Source organism: Pipra filicauda, unplaced genomic scaffold (genome assembly GCF_003945595.2).
Source record: "Pipra filicauda isolate LSUMZ 115617 unplaced genomic scaffold, ASM394559v2 scaffold28_size6257848_pilon, whole genome shotgun sequence".
In the NCBI taxonomy this organism is placed as follows: domain Eukaryota; kingdom Metazoa; phylum Chordata; class Aves; order Passeriformes; family Pipridae; genus Pipra; species Pipra filicauda.
The window spans coordinates 838,033-857,492 of record NW_024104409.1 but is presented as its reverse complement, the minus strand read 5'-3'; positions in this window follow the sequence as shown (position 1 = coordinate 857,492).

The window sequence follows — 19,460 nt, the reverse complement described above, 5'->3', positions numbered from 1 at the left end:
TTATTGCTGTATGATGAAGAAAGAATCAACTACACGGTCAGTTTCTTTAGTCACAGCTCTCTGCCATTCTGATGGACCTTGATTCTATCCTTTGAGGGTGCTCCAGCAGGATGGTGCATGGATGCACTTCTTCCTGCAGGTCACCAGGTACCACATGGACCTTCTCTCCTGATTGCCCAACTCTGCCTCACTTCTGGAGCTTGCCTCCTCTGTCATCCCTATGCAGGAGTGCCAGGAGCTGGCACCAAGTCCATCAGCAAGCTGGGCACCATTTACCATTGGTGCTCACCTGCTGACTTGTATTCAGCTGCTCACAGCCTCACCCAGGTTGTTGTGTAGAGGATGTTGAGACAGCTGGACCTGCACAAAGATTTCTTCACAAGATCTGTAGCTGGTGACATGCATTGACTTCACAGGTAATAGCTACTTTTTAGGAAAGATAAAAAAATAAAAGGAGAGAAACAGATGGGAAGGGAAAGCTCATCCCCATGACCAGGTGGGAGGAGAAGGACACTCCAGAGGAGTGTCCTCCCCTAAGCATCCTCTCTGATGACATCTGTCACCTCTTTGCGGACAAATTTCCCATGGTAAGTATATGGGGGTTTTTGGTTGTTTTTTTTTTGGCCCACTCAAACTCACTGCTGGTTGGACTAGATGACTTTAGAGGTCTTTTCCAGTTTAAATGATTCTGTGATTCTATAAATGTTTATATGATTCTATGATTTTGTCATGTTCTCTAATGCAAGCTAAGAGCAGTAGCACAGAAATAGGAAAAGAGATGGGAAAGGAAGTTGATTCTCACACTGGTGTCCATCACTTCTCATGGGAGGCTGTCACAACAGGGCTTGCAGGTGCAGGGCCACGACCGTAAGACAAAATCAACACAGGTTGACAAGGGAAAACCACTGACCAGGAGCTTAAGAAAACCTAGCAGCATGGCAGAGAGATGTGGAGCAGTGAGGAGGCTAAAGAGCTCCAGACAGGAGCTCTTCATGTCACACCAGTTGAGGCACTTCAAGCTCTGCATGACACAGAGGAAAGCTGTGGCATGGCTGAGAAGCACACGCGGCTGGGAAACACTCCCAGTTGGAGCTGTACAGCTCTGAATTGTCTCTTCTTATTACCACAACCATCAGAGTGAGTGACAATGACTTGCTATGATGACATCTCTCCAGCTGCAAGTGAGCTTGCTCAAATGCAAGTGTCCTCAACCCCTTGCTTGACTCTCACAGGCCATCTGGCACAAGGGCATCTCAATGCATCCCATGGGATTTGGGTGAGGTGACTAAGGCCACACGGCTCACCGGCCGGGATGGGGCAATGCCAGGTTCTGCACCAGACTTGCCAGGACCCTGCTGGAAGAAATTGGGATCCATTAACTCCAAGCTTGGCATGGGGCATCTGGCTGCAGCTGGGACACATCACTGCAGCTGACTGCCATTCTTGTCCCCAGCATCCACTAATGGATGCTGTCATCTTGGGCAAGGACACCCAACCCACTGGTGAAACAGACTCACCAGCTGCTGTTTTCTAGCAGTGGCAATTGAGTTAAGCCAGTCCTGAGTTTGGCTTTGTCTTCAGAGTGAGCCCACAAAGGATTTTTCAGCTTTTCTTCACCGACAAAAGAAAAAGGAAAAAGTAAGGTGCAAGCAAGGGAAGAAAAAAGCAAGGCACGGCAAAGCAAAAGAAATGAGAAGGCAAGGCAAAGCAAAGAGAAGGGAAAGCAAAAGAAAAGATGTCAAAGTAAGGAAAGACAAGGGAAGGCAGGGCAGGGGAAGGCAAGAAGAAGCCAAGTAGAAAGCAAGGCAAAAGAAAAACAGGCAGTGGCAAGAAAAGGCGGGAGAATAATGAGGGGAGGGGAGAGGAGGGAAGGGGAGGGGAGGGGAGGGGAGGGGAGGAGAGGAAAACTAATAAGGAATGCTGTAGTTTCTATTTCAATGCTTGCCTCAAACTGCAGTGTATTTAAAGTGCAACCTCAAACAGCAAGAGAGTTGGCAATGCTCCATCTAAGCTAAAGCATGACAATGACAACACAGTATGAATAAAAAATGTGAGTGTGTAGTAATCAGGAGGGCAGGGAGCTTTTTGTAAGCATTTGTTTGCAGATAGTTTTATGATGATTCAAACACTGTTGATGTAAAATCTGGCTGAGTTGAACTGGGTGTCAGCCAGCCTGGTGTCGCTACTAAAATTTAGCTGAAATTGATATTTTATACCAATTTTTTTAATTGAGGAGAGGGATGCTGCCTTTCGGGCTGCCATCCCTCCTTACAGCCCCATCCATGATGGCTGGTTCTACTCCCCAAGGTCCCTCACTGTGGGGATTGGCAGCAGGGGCGATTGGCACGTTTGTCATGAACCAGGTCAGAGAACGGATCCATGTGAAAAACAGAAAAAGGGGGAGAGGTGTTTGTGGTTTTTTTTTCTTTTCCCAGGCTGTTTTTCCTGCCCTCAGCTAGCTACTAAGTGAGAAAGCACGAGGGCCTCCCAGAAACACTTCAGCAAACCTGCAGCAATGTGACTCAGTATTTCCCCAGCTGCCAAGGTAAAGACAAGCAGTGAGGAAAAACAACAGCAGTAAACTCCAGAACCCTGCAAGTCTTCTTCATCCACTTTGAAAAATCATACTGGCAGGGGCCTCTGTTTGGAGGGACTCCTGGGTGGGTCCCCTTCAGAGAGCTCCTCTGTAGACCCACATTCTCCCTCCTGCCCATCAACCAGAGCACTGCTCCCTTCATGAAATGCTGAGCTGCCATCCCCCTATGCTCCGCATATTGATGCGTCCCTTGTCAGCCCTCAGCAAGCTGATATTAAAACAAGAGGGAGGCCAAGTGGAAGAGAAACTGAAAGCCTCCCTCCTGGCTACGGGGAATTCCTTCCCAGGCAGAAAATCTGTGCCAGATCTGCCAAAGTCCGTGCCAGATTTCTCTTCTTCCAGGTAATAAGTGAGAGTTCAGGTAATTATGTCAGTGGCATAGATCTTAATTTTTTAAAACAATGTTGCATAGAGCATACCTGGTGAGTCCCTGGCATTGCTCTCTCGGTGTAAAAGGAATAGGGTTTCTTTGTGTTTGAAGAAATAACTGTGCTCCAGGCTACAAAAGATAACTGTGCTTTTTAATGTAATCTTACAGCCGTGACAGCAGTGCAGGGTGCTTCTGCTCCAAATATGCTCAACCTGCATTGACTGATGGCTGTAATATCTGAAACCTGGTAGGTTGCTTTGGGGAAAGTGCCAGAATAAGCATATTTTGCTTACTACAGAGGCTCAAAAGACCGAGATGCAGTTAGATGTATGTATCTGGTTTGGTAGCTCATATGTTTGGGGTTCTGTTCAGACTCTTGCTAGTTGCTGGTGGTGGTTGCCTAACAATTACAGTTACATTTTTGAGTTGTATCAAACACTGGGAATACGTATTGGGGCCCTGAAGCTGGAGGGGAAATCCTTGTGGATGGATTATGAGGAGGAAAGAAGGCAATTCACTCTTCACCTTCCTTTTACATTTACCTTTAACAGTTAAGGCAGAAATTACAAGATTTCTGTGTAGATCATTATAAGCCCATATTGGTAGGTAGACGGTGAAACACGATTACGTTTTGTAAATCTAGTAGAAATGCAATGCAGGAAGACAAATGCAGCTATTAAAACTTCACCTCTTGGATATATTTGACCAATATACACACATTATTTGGAGCTATAGTTTTTGGAAGTTACTTACAGAGTTACGATTGCAATAAATCCCTCACAGTGAGAATTATTTAGCATCTGCATTTCAGTTCATTCCCCAAAAGGATGCCAAGAAGTGAAACAACGAATCAGAGGGCAAATGCCTTTCATCAACTCTTCTTAATTGCTGCCCAGGTTGCATTTCTGGCAGATTGGCAGGAGAGCTCTACAAAGGCCAGTCACAGTGATGAAAGATGCCGCAATGATGGGCATGTGAAACACGAGCAGCAACCTGGATAACTGTCACAAATGTAGGTCCAAACCTGTCAATTACAGCAGTGATTTCCCAAGATGCCAGCCCTGTCCATGGCTCAAGGAATGGCTTCTTAATACATCTGTGAGAAGCCAAAAAAAGGGGAAGAGACTCACAGCAGATGCCTGCTGCTAATGAAGCAAGGGCCACAAGTTGGACTGCTTCAGACTTAACCTGGCCATTGCCTTTCCATTCCTACGTACCCTTCAAAATAATGGGTAATGCCATGCCAGTCCCTTTCTGAATGGTGCCCCCTGGGTTTTATCTACAGTTTATCTCTGAAGGCACAGTGTCTGCTCTGCTCCATGATCTGCCATGAACTTAGTGACTCCAGGGACCTTTTTGTCACCTTGGCAAATCCCACACACTCGACATTCTCATCTGCAGTATTTTGTTTGTAGGATTCAGCAAACTCATGCCCTGGTTATACAAATCTCTTCTTGAGCAGCAGGGAGTCAACACAGGGGAGAGCAAAGAATCTGATTAGGGATCAAGCAATGAATTTCTTAAGCATCTTCTTTTGCCTTTAGATTTAGCAGGTACAAATCTTGTAAAGGGCATTGGTGGCCAGTTTTTTTGCACTTGGATGTCTTCATGGTGAGTTTGGCTGGTGTGAGGTTTTTTTTGGACCACTCTGACAGGTCCCCACAGTAATTTTCCCCAGGAAACATGGGAATGGCTTTACCACTATACTACTGTTACTTTTCATAGAATCATAGAATCATAGAATCAGCAGGGTTGGAAAGGACCTTCGAGGTCATCAAGTCCAACCCTTGATCCACTACCGCTGTGGTTACTAGACCATGGCACTAAGTGCCACACCCAGTCTCATCTTAAAAACCTCCAGGGACAGAGAATCCATCATTTCCCTGGGCAGCCCATTCCAGTGCCTGATTACCCTCTCTGTAAAGAATTTCTTCCTAATATCTAACCTAAACCTCCCCTGGCAGAGCTTAAGACCATGCCCTCTTGTCTTACTGATAGCTTCCTGGGAGAAGAGACCAACCCCCACCTGGCTACAACCTCCTTTCAGGTAGTTGTAGACAGTGATGAGGTCTCTCCTGAGCCTCCTCTTCTCCAGGCTGAACAGCCCCAGCTCCCTCAGCCTCTCCTCATAGGACTTGTACTCGAGTCCCTTCACCAGCCTTGTTGCTCTTCTCTGGACCTGCTCCAGCACCTCAATATCCTTTCTGAACTGAGGGGCCCAGAACTGGACACAGCACTCCAGGTGTGGCCTCACCCAGCACTGAGTACAAGGGAAGAATCACTTCCCTGGTCCTGCTGGTCACACTGTTCCTGATCCAGGCCAGGATGCCATTGGCCTTCTTGGCCACCTGGGCACACTGCTGGCTCATGTTCAGCTTCCTGTCGATCCAGACTCCCAGGTCCCTTTCTACCTGGCTGCTCTCCAGCCACTCTGTCCCCAGCCTGTAGTGCTCCAAGGGGTTGTTGTGGCCAAAGTGGAGGACTCGGCATTTGGCCTTGTTGAAACTCATCCCGTTGGAATCATCCCAACTCTCCAGCCTGTCCAGGTCCCTCTGCAGAGTCCTCCTGCCTTCCAGCTGATGAACACTCGCCCCCAGCTTGGGGTCATCTGCAAATTTGCTGATGGTGGACTCAATCCCCTCATCAAAATCATCAGTAAAGATAATTAAACAGAACTGGGCCCAACACTGATCCCTGGGGAACACCACTGGTGACCGGCTGCCAACTGGATGCAACCCCATTCACCACCACTCTCTGGGCCCGGCCCTCCAGCCAGTTCCTAACCCAGCACAGGGTGCCCCTGTCCAAGCCGTGGGCTGCCAGCTTTTTCAGGAGTGTGCTGTGGGAGGCAGTGTCAAAGGCTTTGCTGAAGTCCTGATAGACCACATCCACAGCCTTCCCCTCACCCACCAGGTATGTCACCTGATCACAAAAGGAGATCAGGTTGGTCAGACAGGACCTGCCCTTCCTAAACCTGTGCTGGCTGGGTCTGATCCCTTGTCCATCCTGTAGGTGCTGTGTGATTGTACTTTTCCCTTGCCTTTCTTTCCTTTCTGAAACTCCTCCTTGAAATGATAGGGTTTATATTTAAGAAATTGCACACTATGGTGTAAAAATGCCTGATCTTGACTCAGCTTATCCAGATCAGAAGCAGATTTAAGCCAAATCATAAGAGCATCCCCTCTGCTTTTGGTATATTGATTTAAACTGGGGACAAAGTGGGAAGATTAAAGATTAAATTGTCTCTTTTAGCCACTGCAAGCCTGACTGAGCAAGGTGTGTGGGTGGTATGGGCTGTGCCCACCTCCTTCAGCCTCTTAAAACAGACACACATGCTCTGGGTTCAAAGACTTTTTAAATATCCTTGACCCAGCAGAAAAGCCCATATAAAATAAGAAATTATTGGCCATTATTCACAAATTCATTGTTTTAAAGAGAAGACAGTGTACTTGGAAACTGCTGATGGATGCAAGTCATCCTCTTAAAATCATTCATAGCTCTTGGCGCAACACAGAATGAAAAGGTTAAATGAGCAGCGAAGCTTGTTGAATTGTATGCCAAAGTGGTTTCGCAACAGCATGACTGTTTCAGTGTACCAAGTGTCTCCTGGTGACAGACACAGCAAACTGCTGACAATGCCGGATTTTAGGTGTGTTTACGAGGAAGACATTGGAAGACAGGACTTGTTTCTGATGCACAGCAAACATAAGTGTGTCTGGAAAAGAAAGTAGGGAAAAGCTACTGCATTTTTGTGCCTCTTCTTTGGGTGACAAAAGATGAAGTTATACAAAAATCACATTGTTTTACCGTATTTTGATAACTATAAGCGATCTCTTATCTTCACTAAGCTGAGAACTTTTAGTTTACCCAAAAGGAAAGGACCTTCTCTGGGTTTCCATGCTGCCATGGATTAATATCCTTCCTTAGATGGTGCTCTTTAAAGCATTACCTCCTCCTCTAAAGTTTTATCCACATGAGCACTGGTGCTCTGCCCAGGCAGAGGCTCCAACCTCACAGGTCACCAGGCAGGACATGGACCGTGAAGCACATCCCAGGTCTCCAGCAGTCACCCCACAGTCAGAAGAGGGGCCATGGCCCGGGCTGTGTTTCTGCTTGCAAGTATCTGTCTGCTGCCTGGACAAACCTTTCAGCTCAGAGCTATGTAATGTGTTTCCTTGATGGATCATTCTATAAAATCACCAAGAGATCCTGAGGCAACCTGACCTGTAATCAGCTGGAGGAGCAGATATTGCTTTGGAAGGCAACTTGGCAGGGGAAGGAAGGGTATTTTTCTCCCACATTTTTCTTCTCTGTCTGGTCACAGCAGGTTATTTGATAATTGTTTAAACTGGCTAGAGAGTAATTGTTTTTCTTTCGAGTAAACCCAAACTGAAATGAAAGAAAACTGTATGAACAAGGCTATGGGGTAGAAGGGAGGAGAAGAGGGCAAGGCTGTGTAAAATTACACTGTCTGAGAAAGTCACAGGGATTTAGCTGTTTACAATCCCATTAGGCTTGTGCTGAAGAAGGCAAATCTGGTTTAAGTTGAAGGAGGGTCTCCAAAGCCTCAGCAATCACAGGGAGCCTGGAGCAACTCCTGCCTGGCTGATGCTTACAGAGGTCACCCGGTACTTGCTGGGGTGGCAGGTACCACCCCATGCTGCCCTGCTTGTTCCCATGGCTGGTCCTTCCATCCTGTCCCAGTCATAGTTATTCAGATGCAATAGAGCATTGCCCCAGAGCTGGAAACCTCCACTCCAACGATTTACAGTGCTGTCTGTCCTCTCCAGTGTGCCAGGGATGAGGGCCAACCCTCGGGGGCAGATAGTTTTGGGCCAACATGGTGGCCTGGGATGTGTCATAGTGGCTGCAAGGTGCCACACAGCTGTCCCCAAAGGGCACTTTTGTGGCCTACTGCAAAGGGAGATGACGGGCAGAGCTCAAGTCTTACGGGAAAACATGGATAACCTGAAATGATATGCTGGGTCATGCCAGGTCATGAGACGCAAGGTTGGGTGAGCTCCGACAGGTTTGTGCAGGTATGAGGAGAATCACTGCAGTGTATAGGGCTTTGTATTTCACACCAAGAGCCAGCTGGCCCCAAGAAAGATGTTGGGCCGTGGAGTGGCAAGTTAATCCCTTGTGGGAGCTGAGATTGCATAAGTAATTTGGGAAGCTGAAAGCTGAACTCAGGTGGCATCAGTTGTGGCAAAGGAACCATAGTCAGCCCCCATCTCAGCAACAACACATTGGAGTGCTCATTTCATCCCAGGAAGTAAAACCTTTTCAAGCCTGGATAAGTTAACATCAGTCAATAAGTACTGGAGTGTTTGATTTCATGGCTGTTTGCTGTTTTACTTTAAATATTTTAAAATAACTAGCTAGGAAGTTATTTGTATTTTTTAGCATCCTAATTGCAGGAACACAATACTTTTGTACTGATGGAGTCATGATTTAGACTGTTAGTTAATTCTTTCTCAATATTAACATTCCAAGAAGCAAAACAAGAATCAAAGCAAAAATCAAAAGGGCTGAGTGAAGACTACTTACACTACTGTTTGCCATACGCTAGTCTTTGAATGGCCATCACCATCCTTATTATTATGCATCTTATGATTAATGATTAGCTGTTCAGTGTTCATCTTCAGGAATGCCCTGAACTTATTTTTCAGGCTTCCCTTCCACAATTGATATGTCCTGAGGAGTTCATTGCTATGAAATTCAGTTATAGGTGATGTATAGAAATTTCAGAAACTATGGAAATCAATTTTGAAATTCACAAGGGATACAGTTAAAAAATGTGGAGTGGGCAAATCAACACTCAGGGATGATAAGACACTTTTATTAGTATTTTATTGTGGCTTTCTATTCTGGAGAGAGTAGAGACTTAAGACATCCTTGTTAGTATGCATGCTTCAGAAAAAAGAAATTGCAGAACACTTCTATTTTGATTCTTACATTTTCCTCTCTCACTCTCTATTTAGGGGGCTTCATCTGCCTGTATTAACTCTAGCAGGGTTAGGACAGGAAGGCTAGGTTAGCACAGCTGTCTGCCCTCTCAAGGTTCAAACGGAAGGTAAAACTCTTCTGAGATACCTGGATTTATTTTTGGTTCTCATGGCTCAGCATTTTTTTCTGATTTAACTCAGATGAACACATAGGATCATAGAATTGTTTATGTTGGAAAAGACCTCTAAGATCATTAAGTCCAACTGTTAAACCAGCACTGCCAAGTCCCTAAACCATGTTCCTAAGTGCCACATCTACAAGTATTTTAAATACCTCCAGAGATGGGGACTCAACTTGTAGATGGGTGTCACATTTGCCAACCTCCAGTCAACTGGGACTTCTCAGGTTCACCAGGACTGTTGGTGAGTGATACAAAGCTGTTTGGTGAGGGCTTCCACCAGCTCCCTCAGTACTCTTGGGTGCATTCCATGGACAGCTGCCATGCTGCGCACAATCCCAAGTCCCTTCAGGGTCCTTTAGCAACTAATTGTTGTCTTGCAGTGGACAGTGCATTTTAGGATGCACCACACCGAGGTCTTGATCCAGAGGAGGATTTAATGTCTATAGTTAGCTCAGCCCACAATTCCTGGGCCTAAATCCAGAGTTGTGAACCTCAAAATCCTGTGAAAACTGCTCTTTAAATCTGGAGAAGGTTCAGACTTGGGGACATGGCGTCAATGCACTTCACACCTAGAAATCAGAAGCATCAAGAGCCAGCGATCTGCGGCCCAGGCAAGCCCACCCTGCAGGGGTGCTGTTGGGGACCTGCTTTGGGTGATGGTTCATCTTGCTCAGCACAGCTTCTCGTCCCACTGAATATAGTCCTCGTCCTGTCATGATCAGGTCTGGGCTACCAGAAGTTTACCCTAAGCTGCAGAGGGACAGCTTCAGACAGCAGCAAGGGGAGTGGGCTGAAGGAAGCACCTTGTCCCCTCACATAAGGGGTGTAACCTAAAGCAAAACCCTGGACCTGCACTTGCTAAAGGTCTCCCCACATTTGTGTTGAAGCTTCTCTGAGATCCCCCCTCCTTCCCCATTGTCAGTACCTGAACCACAGGCATGTGCCTCTGGGCACAGGCTTGTCCTCTTGGACATATGTGAAAACCTTGGTCTGAAAAATGTCTTATTTGAGCTAAAAACAGTGGCTCAAGTGCATTACGTAGCCACAATATATCTTTGTAAATATATGACCATAGTATAGAAGTATAGATTTGTGTTTATTATTATGTAGTATTAATATATATTTCATATATAAATGCTCTACATGTGTAAATATATATTTACACTATCTGTATAAATTTCATTTTTATAGACACATTATATATGAAATATTTGTTTATGGTACATGTTGTACCTTGCAGAAGGGACGTGCGGTTGTGCAGTGTGTTTCTGGCAGAAGGAGAGAGGTAAGCGATGGTGAGTGTGCATATCCATGGTGTGGCCCAGAAGCTGGATGTGTTCCCATGCTGGGAGGCACAGACATTCAAGGAAGAGGAGGAAGGGTGAGGGAAGATGCCAAGGGAGATTGGAGCATGTGGAAGCAGATGAACCAAGGGGGAAGTGGTAATGCAAGGTCTGGGGCTGCTTGGAGAGGACCAGGCTGCTCCCTCTGATATCTGGAAAGCCAGATTCCTTCTCAGTCAGGTCAATGCTCTCAGAGCAACAGAAAGATGTTGGTTTTGTTCTGAATCAGAACAGAGGGAGAAAAAAAATTAAAATCATGGAAATGTTGGTGACAAGTCCCATTTTCTCGCAAAGGAGAAGGGGAATCACCTCAAAGCAATACTTTCCCAATGGGAAGCATGCAGTGGTGGTGTCTGTGCAAGGGGCAAGCTCTGCCCTTGGCAGCACATCCTTGCCCTGCTCAACCGCAGACCCCATATGGGGTCTGCCCCCAGACAGAGCACAGCCAGGAACAGTCAGATCTGATCCTGGAGAGCCCACCTGAGCTTTGGGGCTGTGAGCAGAGGGAAACCATATTGCTGGGACAGAGGAAGAGAGCCCATGGCTGGTGAGCCACGTGCGAGGTTCCCATCTGTCATGCAGAAGCTTGTCTGTGCAGAGCTGTTTAGGAGGGCTCTGCCGTGCTTGGAGGGAAAGAGCAATTATCTCCCCTGTCAGTGAGTTCTCAGGTTTATGTATATCCCCGTGCCTTCCCCTAAACAAGCTTTCAATACAGAAAGTGCAAGGCTGCAGAGATTCTCTGCAATTAGGGGAGAAGACATCCCTCTTTCAGCTAACACGAGAAAAAGAGCTGAATGAAACCCTGCATTGTTAAAGTGCTTTGGCTTAGTCAGTGGGGAGGGTAATAAACAAGGCAGACTTGGTTGGGATAAAAAAAGCGTCGAGTATGGCAAGATTATGAAACAATAGGTACTGATAGAGAGGCAGCATAGAGCCAGCCGCAGAGCAGAAGCTTTACTGAATGCCTGGGTTTGAATGAATCCTAATGATAATCATGGGCTACATGGCAATTTGTTTAAATAACGTGCCTCCTGCTTCCTCTCAGCCCGGCAGAATGAGTCCGTACATGTTAATTGCTTCATTTTGAGGAGAAAGCTCCTCTCTGTGTGGCAATATTATATATTTAATTTTTGCTGTTTATTTACTCTACCCTTCTTCAAGCCTTTTTCTGTCTATGAAGGCATCTTCTGCTGTTGTTTTATATTTCAAACAAAGGTGTTTGCATCAAAGCTCTGAAGCAGTTACAGGGAACCTCTCAAGAAAAAATGGAAAGGACTGATTGCTACCCAAGATGGGTCACATTTCAGGAGGGAAAAGGAATTGTTGAGCCAACCTACAGGTCACAGGTAAGAACCCCAGGACCACAAGTCCTCTGAACTTCATGGGGCAGGCTGCAGCTTGACCCACTCAAGTGTCCTGCTCCTTTCAAAGCGAAAAACTGGTGTGAAGACTTGAAGCACACCCAGGAATGTATCACTTAAGATTAACATCAACTGAGTTCACTGGGCATGCATGCTGGAGAGACTGGCATGCTTATGGTTTATCAGAGAGCAACCACAATAATAATAATAATAATAATAATAATAATAATAATAATAATAATAATAATAGTAGACTGGCATTTTAGCAAGATTCCTCACTGATTATGTGCCATTTCATTACTGAAGCAGAAGCAGACTCTGCCATGCAGCGGCACTCCCACAGTACTGGTAGGAGCAGAAGCAGAGGCAGTAGCACCTGGGCATCTGTAGCCAGACTTCTTGGTACTGCTGCTAGACTTAAATCCTGGCTCTCCTTTTCTCTCCTTGCCCCTGTCCAGTTCCCCTCAAGAGCCTTTCTTGAAGAGTGATTAAGCCATTATAGGTGCAAATTTTTGTTATTTCTTCATGGACCAAAAAGGAGCAGGGAATTCAATCCTAGCTGCTTTTGAATACAGTACTTTACAGGTATGAATCAGCATCCGATAAATTGTGTTTCCTCTCATATGGCCTTTGTTCCCATTAATTTGTCCATTGTCACCTGCAGACTGCTACATTAGGTCTTTTAATTTACAGAGGTTTTTAAGGAGGTTTTTATGAGGTTCATCTAAAAATGTGGTTGTGAAGGTCACCCTGTCCCAAAACAGCATATTCCCCAGAACACCTTCCACCAAAGCTTGCTGACTAAAATGCCCACTACCACACTGTGGGATACTTATGCAGGGGTTACCATGATTAGAAAAATTCATTAGAATATACTGTAAAGATGGAGGAATGCCTCTTACAAATGCAAATAGTGCTGTTAGCAGCTATTTTTGCAGGTCTTGCAACCTATCTGAAAGCAGCAGGATTGCTATTTGTTTCCTGCAATTAAAAAAAAGAAAATGAGGTTTTTTCTTCATTAACATCATCAAGGGCATTAGAAATCATATTTCAACAATGACATATCCAAATGGCATAATGTATCTATACGCAATAACATTTATGACTATTAAATATTATTTAGGGTAATGCCTTTATGCCAAGTAGGCATGTTGCTGAAGCCTCACAAGGAGGTGCAATGGAGGGGAGTGTGCATGGGAGGATTAGTGCCTGGGGAATGGATGAACCTGGGGGTCTTACATGGTTTGGCTGCTGCAGCCTCCTGTAGTAGTAAAGTGCTAGAGAAGAAGCAAGTCCCTGCTCTCTGCTGTCACTCATCATCCCCTTGTGAAACTGGCAGGAGGACTTGTTCTTCCAGCTAACTCCCAGGCTGGCCTCTGCACCACAGGAGAAAGGCTTGGTGTCATTGTACAGGTGACTCTGTTGGGTCCAGAAACTCCTGACCAAGATCAGCTCCTTCCTAGGCAGTACTGAAGGTGCTTCACAGAGCTGGATCCTTGCTTATCTTGCACATACCCATTGTTCAGATTGTACTGAAAAACATTATGATCAGTTTTGGTTCCAAGTTTTAACAAGCTTTTAGCTACTACTAGTCATAGAATCACAGAATATGCTGAGTTGAAAGGGATCCATCAGGATCATCGAGTCCAACACCAGGCACTGCATAGGACACTCCAAGAGTCACACCATGTGCCTGAGAGTGTTGTCCAAACACTTCTTGAACTCCGTTAGACTTGATGCTGTGACCACTGCCCTGTGGAACCTGTTCCAGTGCCCAGCTACCCTCTCGGTGAAGAACCTTTTCCTGATATCCAACCTAAACCTCCCTTGACTCAGCTTTGTGCTGTTTCCTTGAGTCCTGTCTTGAGTCACAAGAGTGAAGAGATCAGTGCCTGCCCCACTAGTTCCCTTGTGAGGAACTAGTAGACTGCAATGAGGTCTCCCCTCGGTCTCCTCCAGGCTGAACAAAACAAATGACCTCAGCTGCTCCTCATAAGGCCTCCAGGCCCTTCACCATCCTTGTAGCCCAGCTTTGAATGCTCTCTAACAGCTTAATATTTTCTTATATTGTGGTGCCCAAAACTGCACACAATACTCAAGGTGAGGCCACACCATTGCAGAGCAGAGCGGGACAATCCCCTCCCTCGACTGGCTGGCGATGCTTTGCCTGATGCCCACCAGGACACGGTTGGCCCTGCTGACTGCCAGGGCACTGCTGACTCAGATTCAACTTGCCATTGACCAGGACCCCCAGGTCTCTTTCAGTGCCACTGCTTTCCAGCATCTCATTCCCCAGTCTGTACAAACATCCAGGGCTGCCCCATCCCAGATACAGAATCCGGCACTTTCCCTTTTTGAATTTCATATGGTTGGTGATTGCCCAGTCCTCTGACTTGTCGAGGTCTCTCTGCAGGGCCTCCCTGCCTTTGAGGGAGTCAACAGCTCCTCCTAGTTTTGTATCATCTTCAAATTTGCTCAGTATCCCTTCTTGTCCTGCCTCCAAGCCATTTGTGAAGACGTTGAAGAGCACAGGGTCTAAGATGCAGCCCTGTGGAACCCCACTAGTGAGAGGTTGCCAGTCTGATGCTATCCCATTCACTGTTACTTTCTGTGCTCGATCTGTGAGCCAATTGTTCACCCACCACATGATGTGTTTATCCAGCTGTGAGCTGGACATTTTGTCCAGAAGGATCCTGTGAGAGACAGTAGCAACGGTTTTGCTGAAGTCTGAAAGTATTACATCAACTGGCTTTCCTAGATCAACTAGGTGGGTTACCTTGTCATAAAAGGAAATCAGGTTTGATAAGCAGAATTTCCCCCTCATGAAGCCATGCTGGCTGTGTCCAGTGACTGTATTGTCCTCCAGGTGTTTTCAATACCTCCCATAATAATATTTTCCATGGTTTGACTGGGCACTGAAGTGAAACTGACAGGCCTGTAGTTTCTGGGGTCCTTCTTGCCCTCTTGAAAATCAGGACAACATTTGTCATCTTCCAGTCGGCCGGGACCTCTCCAGATTCCCAAGACCATTCAAAAATCAAGAGAGGCTTTGTGATGACAATAGCCAGCTCTTTGAGGATTCTGGGATGAACGTCCTCAAAAGGATGCAATTGTACCTGTGTCTACATCTCTCTTTTTTGCATGGTTTTTGATTTGTTTCCACTTATGGCATAGAAAAAAAATAGGTACTTATCAGTGAAGGAGAGATGGTTTTATGCGGCTTACAAGACAGATGGGTGCATTATGTGTCCTACCACAGTCACTCTGTGAGTCTGCAAGGCAGGCAGCTTGCTCGTGCTCTTTTACGAGATGAAAGATGTGGCCATACAGCTAGGCTTCGTGGAACTGGAATTAAAAACATTTTACTTTCTCAATGGATTGAAAAGCAAAATTACTTCAATTGTAGGACCTTGCTTCCTCAAAATGCATTAGAGAAGGAATTACCAAAAATAACAAAAGCCATGTCTGCCACAGATTGAAAGCCTAGAATTAGTCTGAAACACATGGCTCTGCAAAACCTTTCCCAGACTGTACTTCAGCTCCTGACAGAAACTCAGGCCCCGTCCAAACAAAAAAGTTGTTTCACTTTTGTTCTTCCAGTACTGTGTAACCCCCATGCCTCTTTCTCTCCTTGCGAAGTGTGGAAGCAGATATTCCATCCAAAAATTATTAGTAATGTAACTTATGTCCATGAAAATGGGGGAAATATATTATTATGCCAAAGTACCTGTACATGACACCCTGAATTACATCTCTGTGTGTGTTTCAGAGGAAATCTTGACCCACTTCCCAAACACTGTCTCCTTTCTCTTGAATTCTTGAATCTTCAATAGAAAAGCAATGTACAGACTGGACTTCAGGCTTCTGCCTAGAAAAAAACTTTTTTTTAATATCCTCATTCCCCTCAGAGCCAACATAATTACTGATCAGACTTTTTCCCCAGTGTGGTTCAGGCCAGCACAACTCCACGTGAGGACAAGATCATGCAGCTGGAGAGAGCGACTGGGCAGCGACCACTGCAGCATAACATTCTAGTTGCAGAATGACTCCAGGCTCTAGGAGGAGTCCAAGCCACTGAGCAATTCACCAGTCAAGCTAACACCAGCAGCTGCAGATCCTTCTGCGTCAATGCAACAGGGTTTGCACTGGTATAAATCATGTGCGTCGCTTTATTCAGAGACAGGAAAATAAGGAAGGAAGAGAAACAAAGGGCAGAAACAGAGATGTTTCTAAAAGGGAACTTATTTTCTTACAGACCAATCTTGAAAGCAACAATAAGGCACTAACAATAAGGCACAGCTAAGCAGTTCACTGCTACACAAGGTCACAGTCTACCTTCCCCCACAACTGCCCGCAGCGGGAGGCTCATTGTGGAGCGACGGATGCAGAGCTGAATTGACAGCCAAACATGGGGGATCTGGCTGTTGCCCCGGGATGGATCTGACATCCCTGGCTCTTAGGGTGAAGACAAGGCATGAGGGAGCAGAAATATGATTGCCATTCTGAAGGGGAGAAGGAGTAGCAGCAGTGTTAGGGCTATCTGCACGACAGGGCAGCTTTATCAGCACCGGAATAGCAGTGTGCTCTCCTGCAAAGCACGTCTAGCAAGGACAGAGCTATTTCAGTAAAGCTGGAATTTTTTTTTTTTTAGCAGCGTAACACCCTCCTGAATGCAGTGAGCAGCAATGCAGCTACAAGCAACATTTTTGACAGTTTAACACTCATTAGCCCAGAAGCTCCTTCCCACTTGCACAGCTGTGTTAGCAGGGAATATCAGCCCTTCCCTCTCCTCACAGACAGACCAGACCTGGTTCACCTGATTCAGCGTTTCTGTGTGACCCGTGACAAAATATTTAGGGTAGAGCTGTACAAGAGCCCTGATGGAGTGGGAGAGGTGTACTTTTCCGCCAGTTACAGCCACTGCCTCTTTCTTTCCCACCCCTCTGCAAATGCAGAGGATTTTGGGTTTGCCCTCACTGTTTGGTCCAGCTCTGGCTCCTCTCCCCGGGGCCCCAACTTTCAATGTGCTGATGCTGTTGAGAAGTGTCCAGCAAGCTCTGGTTTTTTCCTTATTCCAACCAGCAAGAAAAGCTAAAAAGGCCATCTGTCACTACTGCTCACTCTGTCTGAGGAAATAATTCAAGCAGCAGCAGCAGAGATCTTTTGCTGTGTGACATGCATCCCCCACAGGGGCTTTAGCTGACAGGATTATGTTGACCATCGCTTTTTAAGTAGAGACTAAGTTTCCCAGAATTTGGAATTGTCAGCCTGCAACAAAAAAATGGCTGGTGCATCACTTGTTTTAATACTAGTGGGAAAATTGGCATTTAGGGCAGATGAAAAAAAGATCATGAATTGGGTGAGAAGTGAAGAAACAGGCTATAAGCAGTCCAATCCTCTCCTCAAGAAATCTCTGGGAAAATACAGACTCTTAAATAATTAGATGGCCCTCCCTTTACTGTAACTTCTGAAGGTGTGTTCACACTCCCTACTCAGGGAGCTTAATTTAGGAGTTATAACTACTACATTCAAATTAGTCATGAGTGATTCAGACTGCTCAGACTTGATTCCTCAGACAATGGAGAGATGGAGTTGTGACAGGCACTAGGGTACAAGCAGTCTGAGCATGGTCTTGGCTGCCTCACATTCCTTCGATGCGTTCTCCTGACATCGCTTCATAGTGGGAAACACTGTTTCCATCCTACACACAGGAAAAGATGACTTTGTCTGGAACAAGCTACCAAGCTACCAACTTGCATGAAAAATGCCTCTTTCACCAGCTTATCTCAATTTTGCCAGTGTTTGCTTTGGCCAGGAGTAGCACTTTTTCCACACAAAATCCTCACTGAATTACTGCAGTCATTATTCACTTATGAAAAGGTCATGAGTCCTCTTATACTGAGTACGGATATTTTAAGGCAAAAGGGAATTTAGATTTCTCAACAATGGGGATTTTAACATGTACTGCTTGCCAATATAATGAGCACATCCAAGAAAAATGACTCAAGTCTTCATGTTTCCTGAAGCTAGGAAGTGTCTTATCTGCTAAACATGCCAGAGTTTTCCATGGATGTGACTTGGCTTCTATTTTTGCTCTCCTTATATTATTTTGAATTAAATTGCAGGCAAAATGCAACCTAAATACATATACACAAAGATATAAACCTTTTTCTTGACATGTTCTGGAATTAAGGAATAGTGATTTTAGTTTTATTTATGCACTTCATACTGAATTTCTGGCATTTTAGCAATGACTCTCCACAAGAACGTTCTTTCAATCTCATTTAATCCCCAGCCCACCTCTCTGACTGCAGCAAAGGAAATTCCAGTGTCTAAGAAATTATTCCTCTTCCCAGGAAGTGTCAGTTGTTTGGACTATGTGGAGGGATAAAGAGCTCTTCTGCTGACTCATCTTGGCAGCCAGGTCAGGTGAGCTTTCTTAGGACCAACACAGGGCTAGAAAAAGAGCTTGGAAAAGCTAAAATGTCCAGGTGAGGAAACTAAAAAGAAGTAAAATAAATAAAGGGCTCTAACACAAGCCAGATGGGGTAGGAATTCATCCTTCCAACTCTTGATTCTCACAAATATTCAACACATAAAAATTCAACATTCAAGCCACCAAGATTTGCCTCAACAGAGAGCTTACATGAAAGACTCAAGGAAAGCAAAGGTCTGACACAGTACATCTGAGAGCTGTCCCTAATCCTTTGCATTTTTGTCTAGAAATCTGTATCAGTGAGGAGCTGGAATGTGTCCAAAGAAGGGCAGGTGACAAAGCTAGCGAAGGGTCTAGAGCACAAGGCTTATGAGGAGCATCTAAGGCAGCTGGGGTTGTTTAGCCTGGAGAAAAACAGGCTCATGGGAGACCTTACCATTCTCTTGGAACTACCTGAAAGGAGGTTGTAGCCAGGAGGGGGTTGGCTTCTCCTAGGTAACAAGTCATAGGACAAGAGGAAATGGCCCCCAGTTGGGTCAGGGAAGGTATAGATTGGATATTAAGAAAAATTTCTTCACTGAAAGGACTGTCAAGCATTTGAACAGGCTACCCAGGGAAGTGACTGAATTCCCACGCCTAGAGGTATTTAAAAGACGTGTAGATGTGGAACTTAGGGGCATGGTTTAGGGGTGGACTTGGCAATGATTAGACTTGAGGATCTTAGAGTTCTTTTCCAACCTAAGTAATTCTATAATTCTATGACATCCAAGATGTCTATAACCTGAGAAGTATTTTATTGAGGAACCATGCAAGGGAAGGAACAGTGCAAAGAAGTGAAGAGGCACTTAAATTTGTTCCAAATCTTCTGTCACAGGCTTTACCTTAGTGGCATAGTTTTGGAAACATTTATGCAAGCAGTTCCTCACTAAGCAAGAGGTAATAGTTAATCCCATTTCGATATGCAACAGTGGAACAGTGGCTCTGAATACCTTAAGTATCCTGGGGGGCTGGATCCTTGAGCCTTAAACCTGGATTCAGAGAGACAGGTAAGAAAAAATGTTTTGCTGATTCACTTGTGGATCTTTGTGAAACCTTATCTCAGCCATGAGCTTGACTGGTTGACAGTATGCAAAGCAGCATCGACACAAACTGATAACAAAGATGAGTGAGTGTACAACAATAATCTAAGAACTCAGATAAAGTATAAGAAATTCCCATCAATTA